At 39.8% G+C, this 25,356-nt stretch overlaps 1 protein-coding gene across 13 annotated transcripts in view; it reads left to right on the top strand.

Moving 5' to 3' along the window:
- The window catches only part of ZNF438 (zinc finger protein 438), a 221,356-nt gene that overhangs the window by 90,713 nt on the left and 105,287 nt on the right, over nt 1-25,356 (top strand). For 4 of the 13 annotated variants that reach the window (XM_059712210.1, XM_059712220.1, XM_059712249.1 and 1 more), the window contains exon 3: nt 16,586-16,659. The exons of 4 other annotated variants lie outside the window; for them this stretch is intronic. The gene's annotated coding sequence lies outside the window, so the exon portion shown is untranslated. Of the gene's footprint in view, nt 1-16,585; nt 16,660-20,532; nt 20,636-23,358; nt 23,438-25,356 lie in introns of all 13 variants that reach the window. 5 more of the 13 variants (XM_059712191.1, XM_059712184.1, XM_059712258.1 and 2 more) reach the window with 3 other exon arrangements.

Below are 25,356 nucleotides of genomic sequence, written 5' to 3'. Positions count from 1 at the left end.
CCCCGCCCAAGCTGTGCATGGAGGCTTTTGCATATGAAAGGCCCGGTCCTTTCTAATCTGAAAATTACTTAACAAACTGCAGCTGCCCCAAGGCCCCAGGGCAACTTGCATTGCTTTACAGCTGGCTTCTGCAGGGTAGCCTCAGGCAGAGGCTAGATTAGCACCTCCTTAGATCCAAGAGCTAGTGTACCCAGTGGTCAGAGTGGGACCATCCAATTATAACTCCGCAGATCCGTAAGGGACACACTCAGGCAGCAGACTCAGTGAGCACCAAAGCCCCACTGAAGCAAGTCTTGCCCTATAATGGTGTCTTCAGCACAGAACTTCTCCCACTGCAGACACAGTTGATTTTCACAGCCAATTGGCCTGGAGGTCAATTCCTCCCAGTGTTACCTACAGCAATCAAGGCTTAACTACAACAAGACTGTGCACAAAGCCCACAAATAGAATCAGGGACATAGAAAGGGAATAGACTGACTATTCCCTATGCAGGTCACAAATGACAGAAATGGAGGAAAGCAAACTACTGGATATAGAGTTCAAAACCACTGTTATAAGGTTTTTCAAGAACTTTCTAGAAACCGCCGATAAATGTGGTGAGATCCTCAAGAAATCTAATGAGACCTTCGATGTTATGATAAAGGACCAACTAGAAATTAAGCATACACTGACTGAAATAAAGAATATTATACAGACTCCCAACAGCAGACCAGAGGATCACAAGAATCAAGTCAAAGATTTGAAATGCAAAGAAGCAAAAAACACCCAACCGGAAAAGCAAAATGAAAAAAGAATCCAAAAAAACGAAGATAGTGTAAGGAGCCTCTGGGACAGCTTCAAGCGTACCAACATCTGAATTATAGAGGTGCCAGAAGAAGAGAGAGAGCAAGATATTGAAAACCTATTTGAAGAAGTAATGACAGAAAACTTCCCCTACCTGGTGAAAGAAATAGACTTACAAGTCCAGGAAGTGCAGAGAACCCCAAACAAAAGGAATCCAAAGAGGACCACACCAAGACACATCATAATTAAAATGCCAAGAGCAAGAGACAAAGAGAGAATCTTAAAAGCAGCAAGAGAAAGAAAGTCAGTTACCTACAATGGAATACCCATACAACTGTCAGCTGATTTCTCAACAGAAACTATGCAGGCCAGAAGGGAGTGGCAAGAAATATTCAAAGTGATGAATACCAAGAACCTACAACCAAGATTACTTTATCCAGCAAAGCTATCATTCAGAATAGAAGGTCAGATAAAGAGCTTTACAGGTAAGAAAAAGCTAAAGGAGTTCATCACCACCAAACCAGTATTATATGAAATGCTGAAAGGTATCTTTTAAGAAGAGGAAGAAGAAGAAAAAGGTAAAGATACAAATTATGAAAAACAAATATGCATCTATAAACAAGTGAATCTAAAAATCAAGTGAATAAATAATCTGATGAACAGAATGAACTGGTGATTATAATAGAATCAGGGACATAGAAAGGGAATGGACTGACTATTCTTGTTGGGGAAAGGGGTGTGGGGGTGCGGGAAGAGACTGGACAAAAATCGTGCACCTATGGATGAGGACAGTGGGTGGGGAGTGAGGGTGGAGGGTGGGGTGGGAACTGGGAGGAGGGGAGTTATGGGGGGGAAAAAGAGGAACAAATGTAATAATCTGAACAATAAAGATTTAATTTTAAAAAAATAAGACAACCTAGTTAAATAAATAGCACAAGAAAATAATGAATGACCAGTGCAGCTGAGGAAAAGGGTTTTAACATCATTAGACATCAGAAAAATGCCATTTAATACAATGAGATACCACTGCATATCATCAAAATAGCTAAAGTTAAAAAATTAAAAAGGAACAAGTGTTAGGTGAGATGTAGACTGATTGAAACTTTCATATGCTGCTAGTGGGAAAGTAAAATGATAAAACCATTTAAAAAAACACCTTGGCAGTGTGTTAAAAATTAAACATCTATAATAATAAAAGCGTAATATGCTAATTAGACCAGACATCCTTCCAGACGACCTTCTGGACAAAGCCGGGCCTGCAAGGGCTAAGGCAGCCACCACAGTGGGCGGGGGCCAAGACAGACGAGGTGGCATGGGGGTGGTGGGGGCCGAGCCCCTTGCATGAATTTTGTGCATTGGGCCTCTAGTCTATAATAATAAAAGCATAATATGCTAATTAGAATAGACAGCTGAACGACCTTTCGGACGTCATTCTGGACATTCTTCCTGATAAAGCCGTGGCGGTGGGTGCCGAGGTAGAGGCAGTTAGGGGCGATCAGGCAGGTAGGCAGAGTGGTTGTGGCGAAAACACAGGCAGGTTAACGGTTAGGGGCAATCAGGCAGGCAGGCAGAGTGGTTAGGGGGAATGAAGCAGGTAGGCAAGCGGTTAGGGGCCATCAGGAAGGCAAGCAGGTAGAGTGGTTAGGGGCAATCAGGCAGGCAGGTGAGTAGTTAGGGACGATCAGGCAGGCAGAGTGGTTAGGGGCAGTGAGGCAGGCAGGCGAGTGGTTAGGGGCAATGAGCCAGGCAGACAGAGTGGTTTGGGGTGATCAGGCAGGCAGGCAGGCAGGCAAGCGGTTAGGAGCCAGTGGTCCCGGATTGCCTAAACTGGCCATCAGACATCCCCTGAGGGGTCCCAGATTGTGAGAGTGTGCAGCCTGGGCTGAGGTACCCCCTTCCCCCAGACCTCCCATGCACTGGCCTCTAGTATTACTATAAGACCCAATAATTTTACCCTAGAGTAATGAAAAAATGTTCACAGATACACTTGTACAAGAATGTTCATGTTGGCTTTATTCATAATAGCTCCAAGCTGGAAACAGCTAATATATCCATCAACTAGTAACTGGATAAACACATTGTGGGGGGGGCACAGATCATGGAGGGCATTGGTGACGTGGCTCTGCCAGCGGGGACGCTGCCGGCCCTGATGGGCCCTGACAAGAGTGGGACCACAGCAGAATGGTGGAGCAGGTGAGTGGGTGGCGACAGGCCAAGGCAGGTGCGAGTGGGGCCCAATTGCCCCGCTGATTGCCCCACAGATGGTGACCAGCAGCGGCAGCAGGGGCCGGGGCCACCGCCTGGCTCCCAGGCACTGAGGGAGCCGGGCGGGGGCCAGATGACTCAGGCAGAGGGGGTTGTGCAGGGGCCTGGGGCCCAGGTACTGCCCGGAACCCAAAGATTAGCTGGGACCTGCCTTTCCATGCCAAACACGCACGCTTCAATTGCTGGCCAGTCCTAGGGACCACACCCATGCACAAATTTTGTGCACCAGGCCTCTAGTTCGACAATAAAAGGGGATAAAGTACTGATACACACAACATGAAGGACTCTCAAAAACATTATGTTGAATAAAGTAATCCAAATAAAAAAAAAATACAAAGTATGAAATTGTTTAGTGCTCTGGGTTATTACATCAGGAATGCTAGAAAATCTCGATTTAATCTATAGTGACAATAAGCAGACAAGTTTTTGCTGTAGATGAGAGTGGAGTGTGATTGGCCTGGATGGGGTACAGGGAACGTTTGGGCATGATGAATGTGCTCTATGTCCTGATTATGGTGGTAATTATATGGATACTAGAAGCCCGTTGCATGAAGATTCGTGCAATTGGCCTTACTTCCCCTGGCTGGTGGCACCGGTTTTCCTCCGGCACCCGGGAACCAGGGCTTTGGTCTGGCTACAGCGAGGCTTGGCTTCTCTTCTGTGGCTGCAGTGAGGCTTCAGTCTTCAGTCTTCAGTCTTCGCTCTGCACCAGCATATGCAAATTAACCACCATCTTTGTTGGGTTAATTTGCATAGTTGCTCTGATTGGCTGGTGGTGGTAGCAGAGTGACACCAATTGGCATGTTTCTCTTTTATTAGTATAGATAGGTGTTTATAAAATTCATTGTAATGCGCACTGAAAATGTACATATTTTATTGTATATAAAATATAATTCATTAATATAAAAATAACTTCAGTAATGTTTTTTTTAAAACCTATAAATGTTGAAAGTTGTTGTACTAAAAAAAGATTAACTTCTGTCTAATGTTAGAAGACCTCTGTGTAAGGCTGAAACTTAATTGACCTGAAAAATCCATTTAAGTATATCAGTATACACAATATAAACAAGAATGCATGAATTAAATATCCTTAAACAAAGAAAGAGAGGTGAATTCTCAGTTTACTTTCTAGTTTATTATTTGACTAGGGGCCCGGTGCACAAAATTCGTGCACTGGGTGTGTGGGGGGGGAGTGTCCCTCAGCCCAGCCTGCCCCCTCTCACATACTGGGAGCCCTCAGGCATTGACCCCCATCACCCTCCAATCGCAGGATCGGCCCCTTGCCCAGGCCTGACGCCTCTGACAGAGGTGTCAGGCCTGGGCAGGGGACCCTCATTTCCCCCCATCACTGGTTCTGCCCCCAGCCCAGGCCTGATGCCTCTGGCCCAGGCATCAGGCCTGGGCAGGGGACCCCCAGACCCCTCCGATTGCTGGCTCTGCCCCTAGCCCAGGCCTGATGCCTCGGCCAGAGGCGTAGACCCCCATCACCCTCCAATCGCCTGATCGGCCCCTTGCCCAGGCCTGACGCCTCCGCAAGAGGTGTCAGGCTTGGACAGGGGACCCCCATCTCCCCCTGATCACTGGCTCTGGCCCCCGCCCAGGCCTGAGACCTCTGGCCCAGGAATCATGCCTGGGCAGGGGACCCCCATCTCCCTCTGATCGCTTGCTCCACCCCCCCGCCCAAGCCTGACGCCTCTGACCCAGGCTTCAGTCCTGGGCAAGGGGACCATCATATCCCCCCAATCCCCGGTTCCGGCCCCCACCCAGGCCTGATGCCTCGGCCAGAGGAGTTGACCCTCATCACCCTCCGATCACCAATCACCGGATCAGCCCCTTGACCAGGCCTGAGGCCTCCGGCAGAGGTGTCAGGCCTGGGCAGGGGACCCCCAGCTCCCCGTGGTTGCAGGCTCCGCCCCTGCCCAGGCCTAATGCCTCTGGCCTAGGCATCCAGCCCAGGCAGCGGGGACCTGCAGTGGCAGCGGGTGTCGCAGCGATCGCGCAGGCTCCGCCCCTGCCCCTGCAGGACGCCTCTGGCAGAGGTGTCTGGCTCGGGCAGTGGGGACCCGCAGCTGCAGCGGCCCCGTGATCGTGGGCTTCGCTTTAGGCCCAGGCAAGGGACCCCTAGCTCCTGGGACTGCCAGCTTCGACCGTGCCCAGCTCCCATTGCTGGCTACACCCCTACTTCCTGCTATCACTGGCCAGGGCGGAAAAGGCACCTGATTCTCCCATCATGGCTGGGGGGCAGGGCAAAGGCGGCCCCAGGGCCGCCTTTGCCCTGCCCCCCAGCTCTTAGCTCCCCCCTGGGTTTCTGATCACTGTCAGTGGCAGGGGGCTTCTTCCTGCTTTCCCTTTGGCCTCCCTGCATTGTGCCTACATATGCAAATTAACCGCCATCTTGTTGGCAGTTAACTGCCAATCTTAGTTGGCAATTAATTTGCATATAGCCCTGATTAGCCAATGAAAAGGGTATCGTCGTACGCCAATTACCATTTTTCTCTTTTATTAGTGTAGATGTTTTGGAATGGGGCCCTTGCATGCTTAGAATTCATTGATGTACTTTTCTAATTTCTTTTAAATGATGTTTGGTAGTGTTTTTGGCATTAAGAATCCAGCTGAAAGGAAGTAATTACATATAATTTATTTGCCATTGTTCTTTTCTCTTTTTTTAAACTAGAAAGAATATGTGGAAGACACCTTAATGTTCCTTAGAATCTGTTCTTCCTTTTAGGAATAGAAGCTCTAGAGTTTACCTGAGCACATACATGGATGACCACCTAGACACTGCATCTCTCTGCTTCTTTTGTAGAAGGATGTGACTTTGTGATTGAGAGGTGAATGGTAGTGTGTGTAAGGTTACCTCCTTAAAAACAAGCCACTGGACCTAGAATTTCTTTTTTCTTTCTCTGCTGGTTGGAGGTTAGTTACATTAGGTATAGCTGCCATCTGAAAGAAATAAAAGCTCTAAGGAAGATGATAGGGCCAGCCTGCCTCCCTGAATGATCTTGTCTGGCATACGTCCCCCGGCCACACTGTATTGTGACATGAAAAAGAAAATTTTCTAACTTGAGCATTTCTGAGGATCTTTGTTATGGCAGAAAGTTTATACCCTAATAGAAAATGAAAGCATATAAGACGCCTGTGTTTTTCTGTGTGTACTATATGGTCATATTTAATATATTTTGGTGTATATTGTCAATTAACAGTTTCTAAAATAGCATAGGATTGTATGCCAAGAGTTATGTTGATATAGTAGTTATTTAGAGAGTTTCTCAAATGTCCAAGTTATGTTTAAACTTTATGTACTAAGTATTAATAAATTAGAATACAGTACTGCTGTTTTCTAATTTTTAAGGTTGTATTTATGGACTTGATTATGATCAATTTCAATACAGTTTTACAGACCTTTTTAAAGAAGTTGTTTTCTTTTAAAATACCTAAATATTCTGTTTTTCACCTTTTCTGTAATTACTGTTTATCTGGTCTATGAAAGGCTTAAATATATAAATTAATGATTTCTTCCATTAATTTTTGTTTACATTTCTGTCAGTTTTTAGTTTGGTAAGTGTGTTAATATATTATTTACTGTCAAAGTCTCAATTGAGGATTATACATTTTATCACAATGACATGACTTTCTAATTTATGCCTGGTGCTTTGTGTTTTAGCTGGAATTAATATTAGTTTATATTTCTCTATACATCTTTGTATTTCATGTTATATTTACCCTTTCTTTGTCATTTTTTTTATTTATTGCTTAAAGTATTACAAAGGGTATTACATATATGTCCTTCCCCCCCCCCCCCGCCCTTGACAATCCCCTGGCCTTCCCTATCCCCCAGTGTCTTATGTCCATTGGTTATGCTTATATGCATGTATACAAGTCCTTCGGTTGATCTCTTAACCGCTCCATTCTTCCCCCCAACCCTCCCTGGCCTTCCCACTGCAGTTTGACAATCAGTTTGAGGCAGCTCTGCCTCTGTATCTATTATTGTTCATAAGTTTATAATGGTCTTTATTATCCATGAATGAGTGAGATCATGTGGTATTTTTCCTTCATTGACTGGCTTATTTCATTTAGCATAATGCTCTCCAGTTCCATCCATGCTCTTGCAAATGGTAAGAGTTCCTTCTTTTTTACAGCAGCATAGTATTCCATCGTGTAGATGTACCACAGTTTTCTAATCCATTCATCTACTGATGGGCACTTAGGCTGTTTCCAAATCTTAGCTATAGTGAATTGTGCTGCTATGAACATATGGGTACACATATTCTTTCTGATTGGTGTTTCTGGTTTCTTGGGATTTATTCCTAGAAGTGGGATCACAGGGACAAGTGGGAGTTCCATTTTTAGTTTTTTGAGGAAACTCCATACTGTCTTCCATAGTGGCCGCACCAGTCTGCATTCCCACCAGCAGTGCACGAGTGTTCCTTTTTCTCCACATCCTCTCCAGCACTTGTCGTTTGTTGATTTGTTGATGATAGCCATTCTGACAGGTGTGAGATGGTACCTGATAGTTGTTTTGATTTGCATCTCTCGGATGATTAGTGACTTTGAGCATGTTTTCATATGTCTCTTGGCTTTCTGAATGTCCTCTTTTGAAAGGTGTCTATTTAGATCCTTTGCCCATTTTTTGATTGGATTGTTTGTCTTCTTTTTGTTAAGTTGTATGAGTACCCTATAAATTTTGGAGATTAGGCCCTTATCAGATATAATGTTGGCAAATATGTTTTCCCACACAGTGGGCTTTCTTGTTGTTTTGTTGATGGTTTCTTTTGCTGTGCAGAAGCTTTTTATTTTGATGTAGTCCCATTTGTTCATTTTCTCTTTAGTTTCAAGTGCCCTAGGAGCTGTATCAGTGAAGAAATTTCTTTAGCATATGTCTGAGATTTTGTTGCCTTTGGATGCTTCTAGAATTTTTATGGTTTCCCGTCATACATTTAAGTCCTTTATCCATTTTGAGTTTATTTTTGTGTATGGTGTAAGTTGGTGGTCTGGTTTCATTTTCTTGCATATATCCGTCCAATTTTCCCAACACCATTTATTGAAGAGACTGTCTTTATTCCATTGTATGTTCTTGCCTCCTTTGTCAAATATTAATTGAGCGTATTGGTTGGGGCTGATTTCTGGGCTCTCTATTCTATTCCATTGATCTATATGTCGGTTCTTGTGCCAGTACCATGCAGTTTTGAGAACAGTGGCTTTGCAATACAGCTTGATATCTGGCATTGAGATCCCACCTACTTTGTTTTTTCTCAGGATCACTGCAGCTATTCGGGGTCTTTTTTTATTCCAGATGAATTTTTGGAGAGTTCGTTCTAGATCTGTGAAGTATGCCCTTGGTATTTTAATGGGAAGTGTGTTGAATTTATAGATTGCTTTGGGTAGTATGGACATTTTAATGATGTTGATTCTACCAATCCATGAACACAGTATGTTCTATCAGAAAACTTCCCTGTGGTGGGGAAGAAAAAAGTCACACAAGCCCAGAGAATCCCTAACAAGGTGAACCAGAAAAGACCCACACCAAGACGCATCATAATTACCATGGCAAATGTTCAGGACAAAGAGAGAATCATACAGGCTGCAAGAGAGAGATGGAAAGTTACATACAAGGGATCTCCCATTAGGTTATCAAATGATTTCTCAACAGAAACAGGTCAGGCCAGAAAAGAATGGATGGAAATTTAGAAAGTGATGCAAAGCAAAGGACTGAATCCAAGAATACTCTATCCAGCCAGGCTATCATTCAAAATTGAAGGGGAAATAAGAAGCTTCACAGACAAAAAAAGGCTAAGGGAGTTTATCACCACCAAGCCAGCAATGCAAGAAATGCTAAAGGGACTGGTGTAAAAAGAAGAAATAAAAAGCTCAGAAAGAAAACAGCCACACAAAAAAAGAAATGGCTACAAACAAGTACCTTTCAATAATAACTTTGTCATTTCTTTTAAATATATTTCCTAAAAGTGGAATGTAGTTATATTCATTTTTTAACCTAATGAAAACCTTTGTCTTTTAATAGATATTTTAATTCATTTGTTTATTGTCAAAATTGATTAAATTGGTTTTACTTCATTGATCTTCTTTTAAGTTTTTTGTATTAAATTCTTTTTTTTTTTTTTTTGCTATTTGATTCAAAGTTTATCTTTAATTTTGACTTGATTGATATTTTAAATCTGTGGTATATCTAAAGGTAAATAGCTTGCTTTGAAATGTGCTAGTGATTATATTTTCAAGTTTTTTTGAAATAATAAATCTCTGTACTATCTATAATTAGCAGTTAGGAGTGAGATGGTGTCTTTTGTTTTCCCTCAGTATGAAATGAGAAATTTAATAGCGTTTTACTTATCTGTTTCTTGGTTTTATTCATATGATATGAAATTTTAATCTCAGACTATTAGTAAGCTGTAATTTGAAATTATTTATAAAATATTTCTTTCATTAATTTTAATATAGACATAAAAGTTATAAAAACTAAGGTTATCATAACTTTCAATAAATTGTCACTGTTTTCCAAATATATATTAAAATTAGGGGCCCGGTGCACAAAATTTCTGCACTTGTGGGGGGGGGGTCCCTCAGCCCAGCCTGCCCCCTCTCAGATACTGAAAGCCCTCAGGGGATGTCCTACTGACAACTTAGGCCTGCTCCCTGCTCCCCTTGGAGAGTGGGCCTAAGCTGCAGTCTGGCCTCCCTTTGTGGGAGGTGACTGGACTGATCTGGGGAAGGCACCAGCCCCATCACCCCGCTGCTGCAGCCACTGCCAGTCACCGCAGCCACCAAGGTGTTTTCATCAACATGGACTCCCCTAAAGCCTCGGGGCCTGGGCAGGAGCCCCCCACCTCCCTCCCATTGCCGCTCTGTCCCTGCTCAGGCCTAAAGTCTCTGGGCCTGGGAAGGGGACCCCAGCTCCCTCTGATCACTGGCTCCGCCTCTGCCCAGGCCTAAAGCCTCTGGCCCACGCTTTAGGCTTGGGCAGGGGCCCCCTCAGCTCCTATCGCAGGCTCGGCCCTGCCCAGGAGCCCCCTGGCTCAGGCCCTTCCTAGGCTGCTCAGGGCCCACACAGGGCCTACCTCGGAGTGACCTGGATGCCAATGATGTTCCCGGGACCCAGGCTACTGGGCATCTACATATGCAAATTAACCACCATCTTTGTTGGGTTAATTTGCATAGTCGCTCTGATTGGCTGGTGGGCGTAGCGAAGTGATACCAATTTGCATGTTTGTCTATTATTAGTTAAGATGAACTTTAAAAAAATTATTAAAATATACTCTTGTGCCATATTACATTACTCAATATTATTATCTTGATCTATTTCCATATTCTGTTTTAAAAATAGACACTCATTTCCTTTTCCCTGTTGCCCACTTTCAGACTATTTTCCTATTTATTAGACCAGGGAAAAGGAAAATCTATTGAAATTACAATGTGAAATGTTTTATTTGGTATTCATTATAGCAAAGTTAAGATTCAGAATGTGTTTGGGATTATAGGATTAATGGATTTTATGGTGATGGGTTGGGGAATATTACCAGTTATGTATTAGTAAGCTTGTTTTCTAAGATGTCCTTGTTAATGACTGTATCAAATAACATAGGACATGGAATTTACATTATCATTAATGTTTGTTCAATGACAGCAAGAAGCTGTCCTCTGCTGCTTTGAGTCTCTGATAAGCTGTTATTCTTACCTTGAATGTTCCTAATCATGTGACTTTCTCAAGTGGGCATTAGACTCTGTTCTTTCTCTTGAGTAATGATGCTTGTATATGGGGGCTTTATCATATTTTTCAGAATATACTAAAGGACTGTTTAGGGAAGTGGGGTCTTAGAGGACACTCAGCCTTGTCTTGGAAACACTGTGGAAGGAAGAAGCCTGTAGCAGTTTTTAGGGGTAATGTCTTTAAGAAAACAGTGATGTTTGATCATTGCTGGTTTGTTCAGTGGTTAGAGCAGTGGTTCCCAGCATTTTTGGCCATGCTCCACCTAAGCATCTCTAAAATCCTGATGCCCCCTCCCCCGTGACATAAAATTCTTATTATTCAAAAAGTGAACTCCTATTCACATGGAGGAAGCCTTAAAGGCCATTAACTTGGTCTAAACAAGCTCCCAAAGAACATGGCATCTATAAAAGAGAAAACTAAAAGAATGAAAAGACAGTTGAAGTACTGAGGAAGAAATCACTAAGAAATTGTTAAAAATAATAATATGAAGTGATATGAAAAAGTAGTAAATAAAATTTCAAAACATAACAGAACTGAAATGCTTAAATATGTCACTATATATTTATATAATGTATGTGAGGCCCCTAGAATCATAAGAAATGCAAAAAATTCACTGTTAATAACTCATTCTCAAATTGCTCCCCTCAAAAGCCAAATTGGCCCCCTGTGGGGCATGTGCCGCGCATTGGGAACTACTGGATTATAGCAATGGCCCTTGGACCCTTCACTTCCCAGTCAAGGGCACATACCTTGATTGCAGTCTCGATCCCAGAAAATGTTGTTGTTGTTTTTCTCTCTCTCCTTCTCCTTCCTCCCTTCCACTCCTTCTTAACATCAATGGAAAAATATGCTTGGGTGAAGATTTTTTAAAAAATAACAAAAAACCCCAGTGATGTTTGCTAGGTTATTCTTAGAGATGGGAGACTTGTCTTTCTCACAGACTACCAGGATCTGTAGGGAGTAAGTTGGAACTGAGAATGAGAACAGCCTCTCCAGGACTGTGGATTAGGATGAAGTTCTTGGCAAGAAACTTATTTAGTGTGGTGTATGGAAAGCACACGGGCTGAGGAGGCAGGAAGACCTTTGTTCTAGCTTTGGCTGTGTGTGTGTGTGTGTGTGTGTGTGTGTGTGTGTGTATGTGTGTGTGTGTGTGTGAGAGAGAGAGAGAGAGAGAGAGAGAGAGAGAGAGAGAGAGAGAGAGAGAGAGAGAGACTGAGAGAGAGACTGAGAGACCATGGCAAACCCTCAACTTTTCTGGGCCTTAGGCTAGATATATTAAAAGAACAAGGGGACTCTCTAAGATCCTTTCTAACCTTAAAGTTCTTTGACTGACCAGGGCACCAGGGATAGCAAGGACATTTTAATTTGACAGCATATTTTTAGATGTCATTAAGCAAAGAAATCAGCTTAATTTCATCTTGTAAAGTTAAGAGTAATAAATCACTTATCTTACTACTTTGAGTAAGGAGAATTAGAAGAAGGGATCATATGTGATTTGTGTATTTATACTCTGATCTAATATTAGGTAAGTGACATGTTGTAGTCAAGAGGCCCAATTATAACACCTGGAAGTAATCTGGTAATAGAATGACTCAGAGGAATGTTAAATCACTATTTTCCCCTGAGAAAACTGAGAAAGGTGTTTATCTACATTTTTTCATTGGCATATGTGCATGTCTTGGGAGTGAGGATGCTGGGAGGTAGCCCCACTGTGGGTAGTAGTCAAACACCAGATTTAGGGTCCCACTGAAGATCTTTCATTGATGAGCTCATAAGTGGTGAAAAGGCTGCCAGCCCTGAAATCAGCAATAGAATGCTGCTCAAGGTGGCTGTTTGTCATAAGCTCAGCTGGGCATGGTCACAAGCTTGGTGGGCAGAAAGAATTTTGAAATAATGCCATGCCATAATTGTGAAAGAGCTAGGAAACAGTGCTGACTGAATAAAATCTGTACTGCAATCAAATGGTGACTCTTTTTGAGGAAAGGCTTTGTTCTGGTTAAGTCCTGGAGGATGGGCCACTGACAAAGGCTCCAGCCAGAGCTGCATGGGAAAGATCATGCAGTGGACATTGGTTGTTTCTCTCTGTTGTCATCACTTTGAGGACTAAAATATAATTGAAAAGTTTTATTTACCTCTATCTAGAGCTTCTAGGGGGAAAAAGAGAATTGTTTCATTTCTAAATGCATTTCATTTTAGTAAATAAAGCATTATGAATAAACCCAAATAAAATTCAAAACAAATTAGAAACTTGGATACAAAATATAGGTATTAGTGCCACCATACAAAGAAGACCTCTCTAAGGATGCAGAGATCAACATTCAGTAGCCTCTGTCCTTAGGAACTTAACTTGAGTGAGAGAAACAGGTAAATAGTTAATATTTATTGTTTTATTCCGTTTTTATACAATGTCTACTCTATACAAGACTGTGTACTAGATGTTGAGACTACAAGGTAATCTGTTGATACAGTCCCTATTTTCAAGACATTTATAGTCCAGAGGAGAGGAGTAAATGAGTAACCAGAGCACAGGGTTCATGGAGTTATATATGAGGGACGAAATCATTAGCATGCATAACAGAAATTGATGCAGGGGACTTTGAATATGTTCTAAGAATGGAACTAAGCAGTGTCAAGGAACCTGTTCCTTCAGTGATTGTAGTAAGCTGTGCTTAAAGTTATGTTCCAAGAGTTGTACATTTCTGATGTTAAGGATGATAATAGCCAAGAATTTTACAATGCTTTCTGTCAGCCATAGTTCTAGTGCTTTTCATATAACAAGTTATGTAGTCCTTACAGTAATCCTATAAAGTAGGTGTTAATGTTAACCAATAAACTTAGGCCCAGAGCAGTCTAGTTACTTAATAAATAACAACTACTAGTATGTAGTGGATCTGACATTTGGTTCCAAAGTTCATATTCTAAGTATGGTGCTAAGTTAAGACTTACAGAATTAAGGGAGTTATCTACTGGAAGAACCATTGTTGTACATTTTTGTAGGTAGAGCAGCTTAATATTACTGAATTTATATCTGAGCAGCTAGGAGAAAAAATTGTATATACTTTTTTTTATTGTCTAGAAATAAAGCTTATCTTATAATTGTTGGAATTGCCTTGTACTAGCTATAAATTATAATAGAATTATTAAATTGAAATAATAGAATTTTTAAGTTGAAATCATAGGAAATACCTTTTGATCAATACTATCCTCCATTAATTTACAGAAAAGGGCCTTCTTGAATTTTAAATATCTCTAAAAGAGAATCTGTAGCCTTCCACAATCAGGAGCTGTATCCCACAGCTCTTTGAGGTGGGGATTTCCCTATTCAGTCCAATGTTCTCCAGGTCAGTAGGAGGTTGCTTTCTCTATCTCTCATCCTTTGAAATGTCTATCTCTTTTTATAACACTAGAGGCCTTTAATTTATAAGCTGGATTTGTAAATTGATGGTGCCCAGCCTGGTTGGGCCTGTGGTGCATGTGGCTTATCTCCATGTTTGGAGGCCTGCTATTTGCTGCTCTCAGGGAGTTAATAAGAGCTTTGGTGACCTGGTTTGCCCAAAATTTATAGGCTCAAATCTAGACGATCTGAAGGAAAAAAAAATAGAATGAAAAAGTCAAAGTTATGGTTGTAAACTACAAGGAAAGTTAGAATCATAAAACCGGCATCAGTATGCTACAGACAAGAATTAGAAGTTAGGAAGAGCCTAGAAGGAGACATTTTTAATTAAAGCAGTCCTCAAGACATTTGAAATTGTTAGGATGATTTTAAATAGGCAACCCTTTGGCTTTAAAAAGAATCAAGGATTCAGTTTTCTGTATGTGGTGTTAAATATAAAGACATATAAAATTTAAGAGGAAAAGTAATCTTTTTATGTAAAGCCATTTTGATTTATGGTTTTCTGGCCTTTGAAAGCCTCCCTTCATCTTGATAAATACATTGAATTGTTTTAAAATGGTATTAAAATAATTTCTTTTGCAAAAGCAAGTATTTTTAATGTAGCAGTTAGGAATATCATTAGGAAGACTATTGAAAGTGATGTCTGTCATAAAGCTGAATGGTATTGCTAAATAAAGAAAAGGATATTTAGACCTCATTTGGACAATTAACTAAAAATAAAAGTAAACTTTTACATATAATATTGAAATCAACTATGGACTTAAAGAAATTTACTAAGATAATATTTTGTCTAAATTTATTTTCTATTTTGTTTTTTAAAACTTTAATTTTATTTACAGAAGGAATAAAAAATACTTAAAAAAAAAAGCATTACAGATCAAAGTTCCCTTTGACTACTATCCTTCCATCATCCCAGAAGTCACCATTTTGCCATTGTTTCTTCCAAAGCATTTTCTGAATATTTATATACATATATTTCTATGCATATAACAGAAATATGTTTTGAATAGATGTTAAAAAAATAATTCACAGATTGTATTGTTTGCTAGTTCATTCTAAATATGACCTTCCAGTATGTTTTGGTTTTGATACTTCAATAATATTAATAATAGCAACAGACATTTATTGAGTAGCTATTATGTGCTAGGCAAGATATTTAACATTTTATATATAATTTATTCTCATAATCTGCATAATGAGCTTCGGAGGTGTGAACCCTAAAAAGGATTATATCCACCAGGAAAGACTCCTCATGGTTATCGGCCCAAAATCATAATCATAGTCTAGCAGCCATTGCTAACAGAGGTCTCTCACAGGCTGCATTTCAGGGAAAAGCCACAGACTGAGCTTCCAGGCTTCCCGAACTGTGCTCCTGCTGTCTGATATGACCTGTATAAGGGAGCTCCTGGTATCATCTTTCAACCAATGCACTGAGACCTGCCCCAGCCAATTGGAACTGTGCACAACTTTATCTTCATTTGCATTTCCACTGACAAATCAGAGAAGCTCCATAATGACCAATTGGAGTGCATGAAGCTGACCAATTAGGACAGTGCTATTTGAATCAATCAGAACTATGCTGTTTGGATTTCTCATCTGCATTAAAATGAACCAATTGGGAACTAGAGCAGTGCCGGGAGCCGGTCCATGCTTGCTGTTTCAAGGGACCTGGCATATATGGCATAATCCCCAGGTAGGGATTTTCACCTGAAGTTAGGGAGGGAATAAAACCCCTCAACTAAGTGCCAGGCGGGTAATTAATCCCTTTAACTACGAACAATCATGCTTAAACTACATAATCTTTTCTCCCTGGAATGGAGATAAGAAACGCCCTAACCTTTGTAATAGAGATTGATAGGATTGAATCAACTGGTATAAATACAGTTGTAACAAGACAGAAACAGACAGAACTCAGAACTCATGACTCAGAACTCAGAACACAGAACTAAGGACACAGGGCTTGGAAGACAGGACCAAGAGAGACAGAGCCTAGGCACAGAACCTACACAGAACGTTCTCTAGAGACAGAAGAACTTCGCTGGCGAGAGCATGCCGGAGGATCCTGGACAGGGACTGGCCTCGGAGCCTAGAGGCGGAGCCTGGTGAGAGAGCATGGCAGGGATCCTGGACTGAACCTGACTGCGGAGATTGGCAAGAGAACCTGACCAGGACCTGGCCACAGAACCTGGCTGGAGATCCGAAGCAGAACCTCTCTGGAGATCGAGACCATTCCTTCTTCGCCGACTCCGTCCACGCCTTTGGGAACCCCTGGACCTGCTGGGGCTGGACCCCGGCAGAGCAGGAACTTCTCTATAAAAAGTGCCCTCCCCTTTGTCTTGGTGAAGCACACTTTTGATTTTCAGCAGAGGCTGCTTCCCTCCAGTTTGCAAATTGTTCACTTAAAGTTCCTCTTTTTACCGCAGCCCAGATTGAGGATTCCCAGATTGAGGATTCCCGTTGGCATTGGGTTGGTGGGAGCAACCTTTTGTTGAAATAGGTGAGTATTCTATATTCATTTTATATGAATAAAAATTTACCTTAATTTTATCTCACATTTACATTGAATTGCTAATGCCAGTAGTTTATCATCCTTTAATAAGTTTTCAAAAAAATAAAACATTTAGAATGATTTAAAAATAGGAATATAACTTCTAGTTCTGTTAGTTTTGTTATTCTCATGACCTCGGCCTTTTTCTACCAAGTCCCTGGAGTATCTTTGCTGAGCCACAAGGCTGGCAATAAGAGGGTGACTCCTGCTCACCTTTTAGGAATGTGGAGGCATTTTTGTCATTATCTGACTCATTCTACATGAAGAAAAGACAACCCCAGACATTTCCTCAGTAGTCACTGCTTTTAAAAACCTAGGCCTGTGATGATGTTCTTGTTTGGGGGAACTGTTATAGGATATAAGACATAGGAGGAAAGAGGTTTGTTTTTGAAAGATGCTTTTCATTGTGCTCTTAGTCATACTGGTAAGAGGAAATAAAGGTTGCTGCAATGAGAACTCTGAGAATTTTTATGGGAATTGGTAGAAAGGAAGTGATATTGGGTGGGTTGAGAGAAAAAAATTTGTGCTTATTTTGTATACCCTGATTTTGGACTTTGAGTGAAGATATTTCAAAATTACATGACAAAATTGATATTTTAATGAATGGGATAGCTGTCAGAAATGTTTAAATCACAGTTCTGCTGCTTACTTGTAATTAGCTGGGTAACCTTGAAAAACCACTTTACTTCAATAAAATAATATCCACCTTATAAAGCTGTAGAGTTGAAATTACATTAAGTATTTTGTATATTGCAAAGCCCTATACAGATGTGCAATGTTAGCTAATATTTTTGCTGTTTTTATTACCACAGTTGTTGTCAAGGCTGTCTACAGTTTGCATCTGTTACTTACTATGGCCTCTGTTCTGAAGACTTACAAAGCTTGCTTCTGTCCTTTATTACCTGAAAGAGAACACTATATTAGGGCTCTGTTATTTTCAGAGAAGAAAAGAGAGCTTTTTGCTGGATCAGTTAACAAAAATTAAAGGCCTAATTCAATGTATTCAATGTATCAATCAGCATTTCCTCAAGCCTAATGTAAGAACTGAAAACATTATCTATAGTACTTCTCCATGAGAGGAGATATGCTGAAGGTCCCAACAGTTAACATTTGGTTGTCATCAATAGTGTTTATAGATATTCTTTACCTTTTGTTTTTAAGATAACAATAAAGTATTAATTACTATCTGTCTACTTTTAGAAGTATTTTCTAATAATTTTTATTGCACTAGATTATTGTTTGAAAAAACAAAAATTATCTTGCTGTAGTTTCTTTTTGGTTATGTAATACTTAAATTACTTTGAAATCTCAATATACAATGAGGATATGAAGTTTTTATACTTAACAGAACAATACATGAGTTCAAAATGGTTAAGAAGCACTGAAAGGCCTGGCTAGTGTGGCTCAACAGTTGAGTGTAGACCCAGGATCCAAGAGGTCACTGGTTCGATTACGGGTCAGGGCACATGCCCAGATTGTGGGCTCTATCCCCAGTGGTGGTGGGGACGGGAAGATGTGGAAGGCAGCTGATCAATGATGTTTTTCTCTCTCTATCCTCTCCCTTCCTCTCTCTCTCTAAAAATCAATAAAAACATATTTTTAAAAAAACAATGAAAGTGAACTCTTGTTTTCAGATGAGGAGATGGCTCCATTGAGTTTCCATTTGGTGCACTTCAGAGTCCACACTATAATGGGGGAACTGCTCCATGGTTAGAACCCCAATTAGAAGTCTGGTTTATTATTTGGAAGTTTTTGTTTATTACTTTGCTTCCTCTCATTCTGCTAATGTTTTTCCTAATGTAAATTTTGTAGCAACTCTAAATCCATGGAAAGAGCAGGACCTTTAGCTTGTCACAGAGTCCTTGGACTGCCTATCAGTGAGCCAATGCTACAGAAATCAGACATCAATCCTTTAGCTTTCAGGCGACTAGGAAGTCTATAATTGAAATCTCATTTGCCATTTGAGTGATGTGCCATTTATTGTACAAAAACACTACAGGCATAGGCTATTTCTTGAAGAAGATATATCTATGCTTTGGAGAAGGCACTTTGCTGGGGAAAAATCCTTTGGTTTTATTGTTACCCCTCTCGATAGTTCTAAAAAGCTTACCCTTTTCACTTTAATTGGTGTTTTGCTTTGTGATCTCTGCCCTCACTTCCATTTATTTCTTGACCTACTCTTTGTGGCAGAACATCTCTATCCTGAAGTTATACCAATGGGAAAGGTTAAATCTTATTTCAAAGTAACTGTGAAATTCCATTCCATATTTTAAACTTAGTCCATTGGAAAAATCACGTTTTTCTTTATTTTATTTGGATACCCATGCCCTTATTCTCTGAGGATTATAAGGGGTTTTTAATCTTTCTCACCTATTTATAGAAGCTGAGAATTTCCCCTTTTCCAGAAGCGGTTGTATTAAGAGAAGCTTATTTTCTTGAGATCTAAACCAGGGTTCTCTAAGGAGTCTAGGATCTGCACAGTCACATTTGCTTTTCCAAATAAGCAACTAGAAATATTTTAACTTGTCTTGACTATAACTAAGTTACTCTTAAAACAAAAAGTTTATAATCAGTTAAATTCTCTCAGCTTCTGGCTTACAGTACTGAAGAAACTGTTACATCGAGTAGACAGGCTGGAGTAAGAATTTCTGATTCGATTGCATATTATTTATTGTGGAAAGAATGTTTTCCCTCCAGACTGACTAGGAACAAGATGTTTAAACATAAGCCAGGGTGGAGACCAGTTTGTTTGGTCAGCTTCAGAGGAGCCACGTTTTCCTACTTACCATGAGTCCGCCAACTATTCTACCCCTCACCCCCGTCCGATTCTTCAAGTTTCTTTGGAATTTTTACTTAAGGCTCTGTTGGATAAGGCAGTGATATGGTACATACGTGGCAATAAGAAAGGCTAAGGCTGTTTTGGGAGCAACGTGATTTTATGTCATTATGAATTTATGTTGTACTGTATGTGCATATATATAATGTTTTCTTTTTTTTCTTTTCCCCGGTCCCCCTCTGCTGTTGGCTTCTGTATTCCCATAGCTGGATTTCATGCAGCAGGACTCCATTTATCACAGGCGGTGGGAGGGGTGTACAGAGATATGAAAGGGTTACTGTTCACATTTCCTGTGTAATTCCCTGTGATCTTACTGAGTTGTATGTAATTTCTTTTTTGATGTTAAACATTCCCAGGCTCCTATAACCTTCTAGCCTACTTGTACTGGCCAAGTTTGTCCCAGGTGATCATATAGACAAATCTCCTGTTTTTAAAGATTAGAAATCACTCCTTCCTCCATGAGATAGGCTAAATGCTCAGGCCTTTGTAGTCCTAGAAGAAATCCTTTTGATTTAAAACAAGAACAGAAAAGTAATATATTAGTTTTAAAATTTAAATTCAACAGCCAAGTTTGTTGTCAAATTAATTGTGCATATTTAAAAATCTACTGATTCCTGGTTTAGTGAATTTCTAGTTAAATGAAACCCCTTGATCTATTAAAGATTACATTCTTCCTTCCTAAAACACACTTAAAAAATGGATTCTAATTCTAAAAGGGTAGATTTGAACCTATCATCTTACTTTCAGTTTATTTAATAGGTAGATCATTTTAAGTTGCCTCAGATATAAAGCTGCTTACCTGAAACTTTAACACTTCTGCTTCAGTTCCATTCAGAAGATTGTAGTTGATCATAGGGAGATGCTTATTATTTTCTGCTTTTTTTCTTGTTTTAAAAGTATATCCCAACTCATTATTATTCCACAATATTTTAAATATACATTTTTGTTGTTGGACAAAGGTATTCTATTTTTGCCTTTGCCTTAAGTTTTAGAAGAAAATGTTATGCTCTTATGAAGCATAAGAATGTGTCAGCAGCTGCTCATAAATCAATAGGGACCAGCACTGTGCCAGCACTACCCTCATAGCAGGTAATGAACTTTTGTTTAGACACAACTTTGGGCAAGTTTCCTTGTATAACTTATAGCACATCTCTGTGTCCTAATTCAAAAACATAGGAACCTAGGGGTTTGGGGAATAAACAGAAACAAAACAATGTCTCTTTGAAGGAGTTTCTAGGATAATTTAAGTTTTCTGATATTTAGGCCAAAGAAAACTAATTGCATTGCTTAAAGCAATGAGATAAAATGTTTTTATGCACTTAACCAAGTGTATATGGTTTTATATGGACATGGGTAGATGAATTTTTAGATGAATTCTGTTTGGATCTGCTTTAGAGAACCTACATGCATGGTTGATATTTCTCATTCAACTTTAGTTCCCCAATGCCTAAAACACCTGTCACAAGTAGGTTTTTCAATAACAGTTTGTTTAATGAATGAACGAAAGAGACTGCCACGTTACTTTTGTAGATCCTTAATTATTTTATATATGTGTAATTATGTGCATGTCAATAATGTTACTCTCATCATTCCTGTTTATATTTTTCAAAGTCCTTTGCTATTAAATATTTAATCCCCTCACAACATTTTGTGCCCAAGTTCTTAAGTGATCTACACCTGGTTGGCCTAACCATGACATTGCTCTGCAATGAGAAAAAATAACATTTAGTCATAAATTAGTTAAATCATAGTCTATTAACATTTCCTAAAATCAATAAGCCCAATTTATTAGTACATAGTAGAAAAATACTTATATTATCTCCCAGGTATTAATTATTCCTAGGACCATCAAAAAGTACTGTATAGTAATGTAAATCTATCAATAGATACTTAGAGAATGCTAATGTGAACAGCATTGTGCCTGGTACTTGGTCCTGCCATCTGAAGTCTCCTAGACTTCTCAATGAACAGGATACGTGCCCTAGTCAAGTTAAACAGCAATTTGAAGGTGCATTAAATATGTTATATGTTAACTGAGAGGCCTGAACAAGAATCAAGTAGCTTCCTGGAGGAAGAAGTCATTTTGACTTGTATTAGAGAGTGGTGAAAGACTTCACAGAGGAAGATTGAGTTGGGCATGAAACAAATAGTCGGCGTCTAGATATAAAGGAGTGAGGCTACTGGATGTTTATAAATATGGGTGATAGTTATCACACTTCCTGTTCCCAGCAGCAGTGAAGAAACAGCAACAAAAAGCTTAAGTATATGATGGAGGCTTTTCTCCATTGATGGTGTATTTATTCCTTATTTTTTTACTGAAGTGGAATTTCAGAACAGCTTTCACCGAGGACGTACAAGAGCTTTTTTTGGTTATAAGGATCCACTTCAGTAGGAAACACTCCCAAATCTCTCTCTTCCAATTAAAATTTCAGTAGGAAGACAGAAATAAGATATATTGAAAAGTTATTATTCATGACTACACTTTGGTAATAAAGGCCCCATCCAATCTCAGTGGCAAGTTTAACAGTATCACTGCTGAATTATACCTTGATTTGAAGTCTAACATATAAGGAGGTAGATCCATATTTACTTTTTTTTCATTGATAGAGGTAGCTGTAGTCACTCTATGTAAATATAACTTCACAATAATTATTTATTAACCTGGTAACGGTTGTTCTACAGTAAAAACAACTATTGCATTAATATCCTAAATACTTATATCCAAATCTTGATTGTTAAGCAAATTAAAAAATTAATAGAATTTGCATTGAGACCCTTTGATTATATTTACTTATTATTACTTACTAGAGGCCCGGTGCATGAAATTCGTGCAGGGGTGTGTGTGTCCCTCAGCCCAGCCTGCACCCTCTCCAATCTGGGACCCCTCGAGGGATTTCCAACTGCCCGCTTAGGCCCGATCCCACGGGCAGTCGGACATCCCTCTCACAATCCAGGACTAATGGCTCCCAACTGCTTGCCTTCCTGCCTGCCTGATTGCTCCTAACCGCTTCTGCCTGCCAGCCTGATCACCCCCCAACCACTCCCCTGCCAGCCTGATCACCCCTAACTTCCCTCCCCTGCCAGTCTGGTCTCCCCTAACTGTCCTCCCCTGCAGACCTGGTTGCCCCCAAATGCCCTCCCCTGGTGGCCCAGTCACCCCTAACTGCCCTCCCCTGCAGGCCTGGTCCCCCCAACTGCCCTCCCCTGCAGTCCTGGTTGCCCCCAACTGCCCTCCCCTGCAGTCCTGGCTCCCCCCCCCCCCCAACTGCCCTCCCCTGCAGTCCTGGTTGCTCCCAACTGCCCTCCCCTGCTGGCCTGGGTTCCCCCCAACTCTCCTCCCCTGCTGGCCTGGGTTCCCCCCAACTGCCCTCCCCTGCAGGCCTGACTGCCCACATTTGCCCTCCCCTGCCAGCCATCTTGTGTCCACATGGGGGTGGCCATCTTGTGTGTTGGAGTGATGGTCAATTTGCATATTACTCTTTTATTAGATATGGTTATTGAAAGCAAACATTTTGCTGCATTTTACTTTAGAGCTAAACTTCTAGCTGTAGTTTTATTCTGTTATTGTACAAAGGAAAAATAATACACCAATGAAAGAAAACCCATTTGTCCAATACAGTAAAGAGAGAACCTTAAGATAGTCTGCAGACTTTATATTTTTAGTTTTTTGGCCAGTAACAAATTTATGTGATCCTATGCATATCTCTAAACATCCCTATTTGTTCAACTGTATGAATTGCTGCCAGTGTGATAATGAGAGGGAAACTATAACCAGTGCTTATTTCCCACACTCTGTTTTTCTGATGATTTAGAGTCTTTCAATAAGTTACTAGGTGATCCAAGATTTAAAAGCTTGGTGATTAGCAATTTTATGAAAGATGGGAGCATCTCGTGAGTATTATTGATATATTTTTAACTCAGTATTTCCCAAATGTATTTGATTTTGGAAATGCCCACTGCCTGACTTTCCACCTTCCTTTTTCCCTCCCTTTCTCCTCCCTCCCTTCCTTCTTTTTTTGTCTTCCTTCTTCCTTCCTTTTTAAAGAACACTACAATTTTCTATAGAACAGTTTTCAGGAATTGTCCTGTAAAGTGTGTATACACACATTTTTTAGGTCTGTTGCTTAAGTTCATTTTTCTTTTAATCTCTTTTTTCTTAAGGCAAAGATGGGTTATAAAGGGAAAAAGAATAACTTTCAAGTCTTGCTAGCTCTTCTCATGTCATGTTTAGTGGGGAAGAGGCTGGCACTCCTATCTGAAACAAGGTTTAAGATATGTCTGAAGTTTAAGAGTTCATACTCTCTGCATATTCTATAACTCTGAAAAAAGTAGGAGTTGATCAAGCATAACATAAGTTACCTCTGAGGGTGGGAAGTGGGGAAAGAGTAGGGTGGGTTAGAGGTAAAATGAAACTTTTTCATTTTAGTATGACTACTTTTGTTCTGTTTGAATTCTTCCATTAGTGTGAATTCCTTTTGTAACCTTAAAAACAAAGAACAAACTAAAAGATATTCCTTGGTGAGAAAACTTCTACTTTATAAAAGGATTGCTTACTCCAAGCGTTCATAAGTACTAGACTCTCTGATGTTTTGAAACTTACTTTATGAGGGGGGAAAAAACAATTTTAAACCTTTTCTTTTTCTTTCAGAAAAAAACTTTATTATGTTAAGTTAGGTAAATCTGATTAGATAAATCTAATACCCCTTGCTCTTGCTATTATGGTACATATTTCTACTGTCACTAATAATATATTATGCCATCACTTTCCATTTATATGCTAAGTGATGAACTGGGTCTCATTTGTTTTTGTATCTGCAGCACTAACTTTACACCATGCCTGGTATCTAGTAGGCATTCATAAATGTTTGTTGATATGGGTGTAGGGAGGGGGGAGACTTAATTGCATAATTATTCCTCTCAGAAAGAATTTACAATGATATTCATTAGTACACATAATATGACATAAAGTTTAAATAAATGAATAAAATAAACAAGTTGGAGGACCTTGTTAATTCCCATTTTTAAAACTCAATAGAAAGTGACAGTAATCAAGACGATGTGTCATTGGCATAAGGATAAGCATATAGATTAACAGAGTGGAGAGTCCAGAAATAAACCCTTACATTTTTGGTCCATTGATTTTTGACAAAGCTACTAAGACTTCAATAAAGTAAGGATTATCTTTTAAACTAATGGTTCTGGGGAAATTGAATATTCATATTTTAAAAAATGAACTTTCTCATAAGAACCATGCACAAAAATTAATTCAAAATTAATTATAGACCTAAATGTTAAAATTATAAAACATGTAAAGGGAGGCATAGAAGAAATTTCATGACCTTGGATTAGGCAAAGAGTTGTTAGATGTAACACCAAAAACATGAAAATAAGAGCAAAAAATTGATAAATTTGACTTCGTTAAAATTAAAAACTTTTGCACTTCATAAAGACACTGTTAAGAAACTGAAAAGACAATCCACAGAGAAAATATTTGTAATTCATATCTGATAAAGGACTATATCCAGAACATGTAAAGACCTCCAACAGCTCAATAATAAGAAGACAACCCAATTATAAAAAAATAACTGAATAGGCATTTCACTTTAAAAGATATATGAATGATGAATAAGCATGTGAAAATATTCTCAACAGCTTTAGTTATTAGACATATATACATTAAAAAAAGAGAAGTATTACTTCTTACCCACTAGGATGCCTATAATCAAACATACAGATAATATCTGGTGTCTAGGATGTGGAAAAGTAGGAACTCTCATACATTGTTGGTGAGATTGCAAAATGGTATACCT

This window comes from Myotis daubentonii, chromosome 1 (assembly GCF_963259705.1).
Source record: "Myotis daubentonii chromosome 1, mMyoDau2.1, whole genome shotgun sequence".
In the NCBI taxonomy this organism is placed as follows: Eukaryota; Metazoa; Chordata; class Mammalia; order Chiroptera; family Vespertilionidae; genus Myotis; species Myotis daubentonii.
The sequence above is the reverse complement of the archived record's forward strand: the minus strand, read 5'-3'. Positions and strand labels throughout refer to the sequence as shown.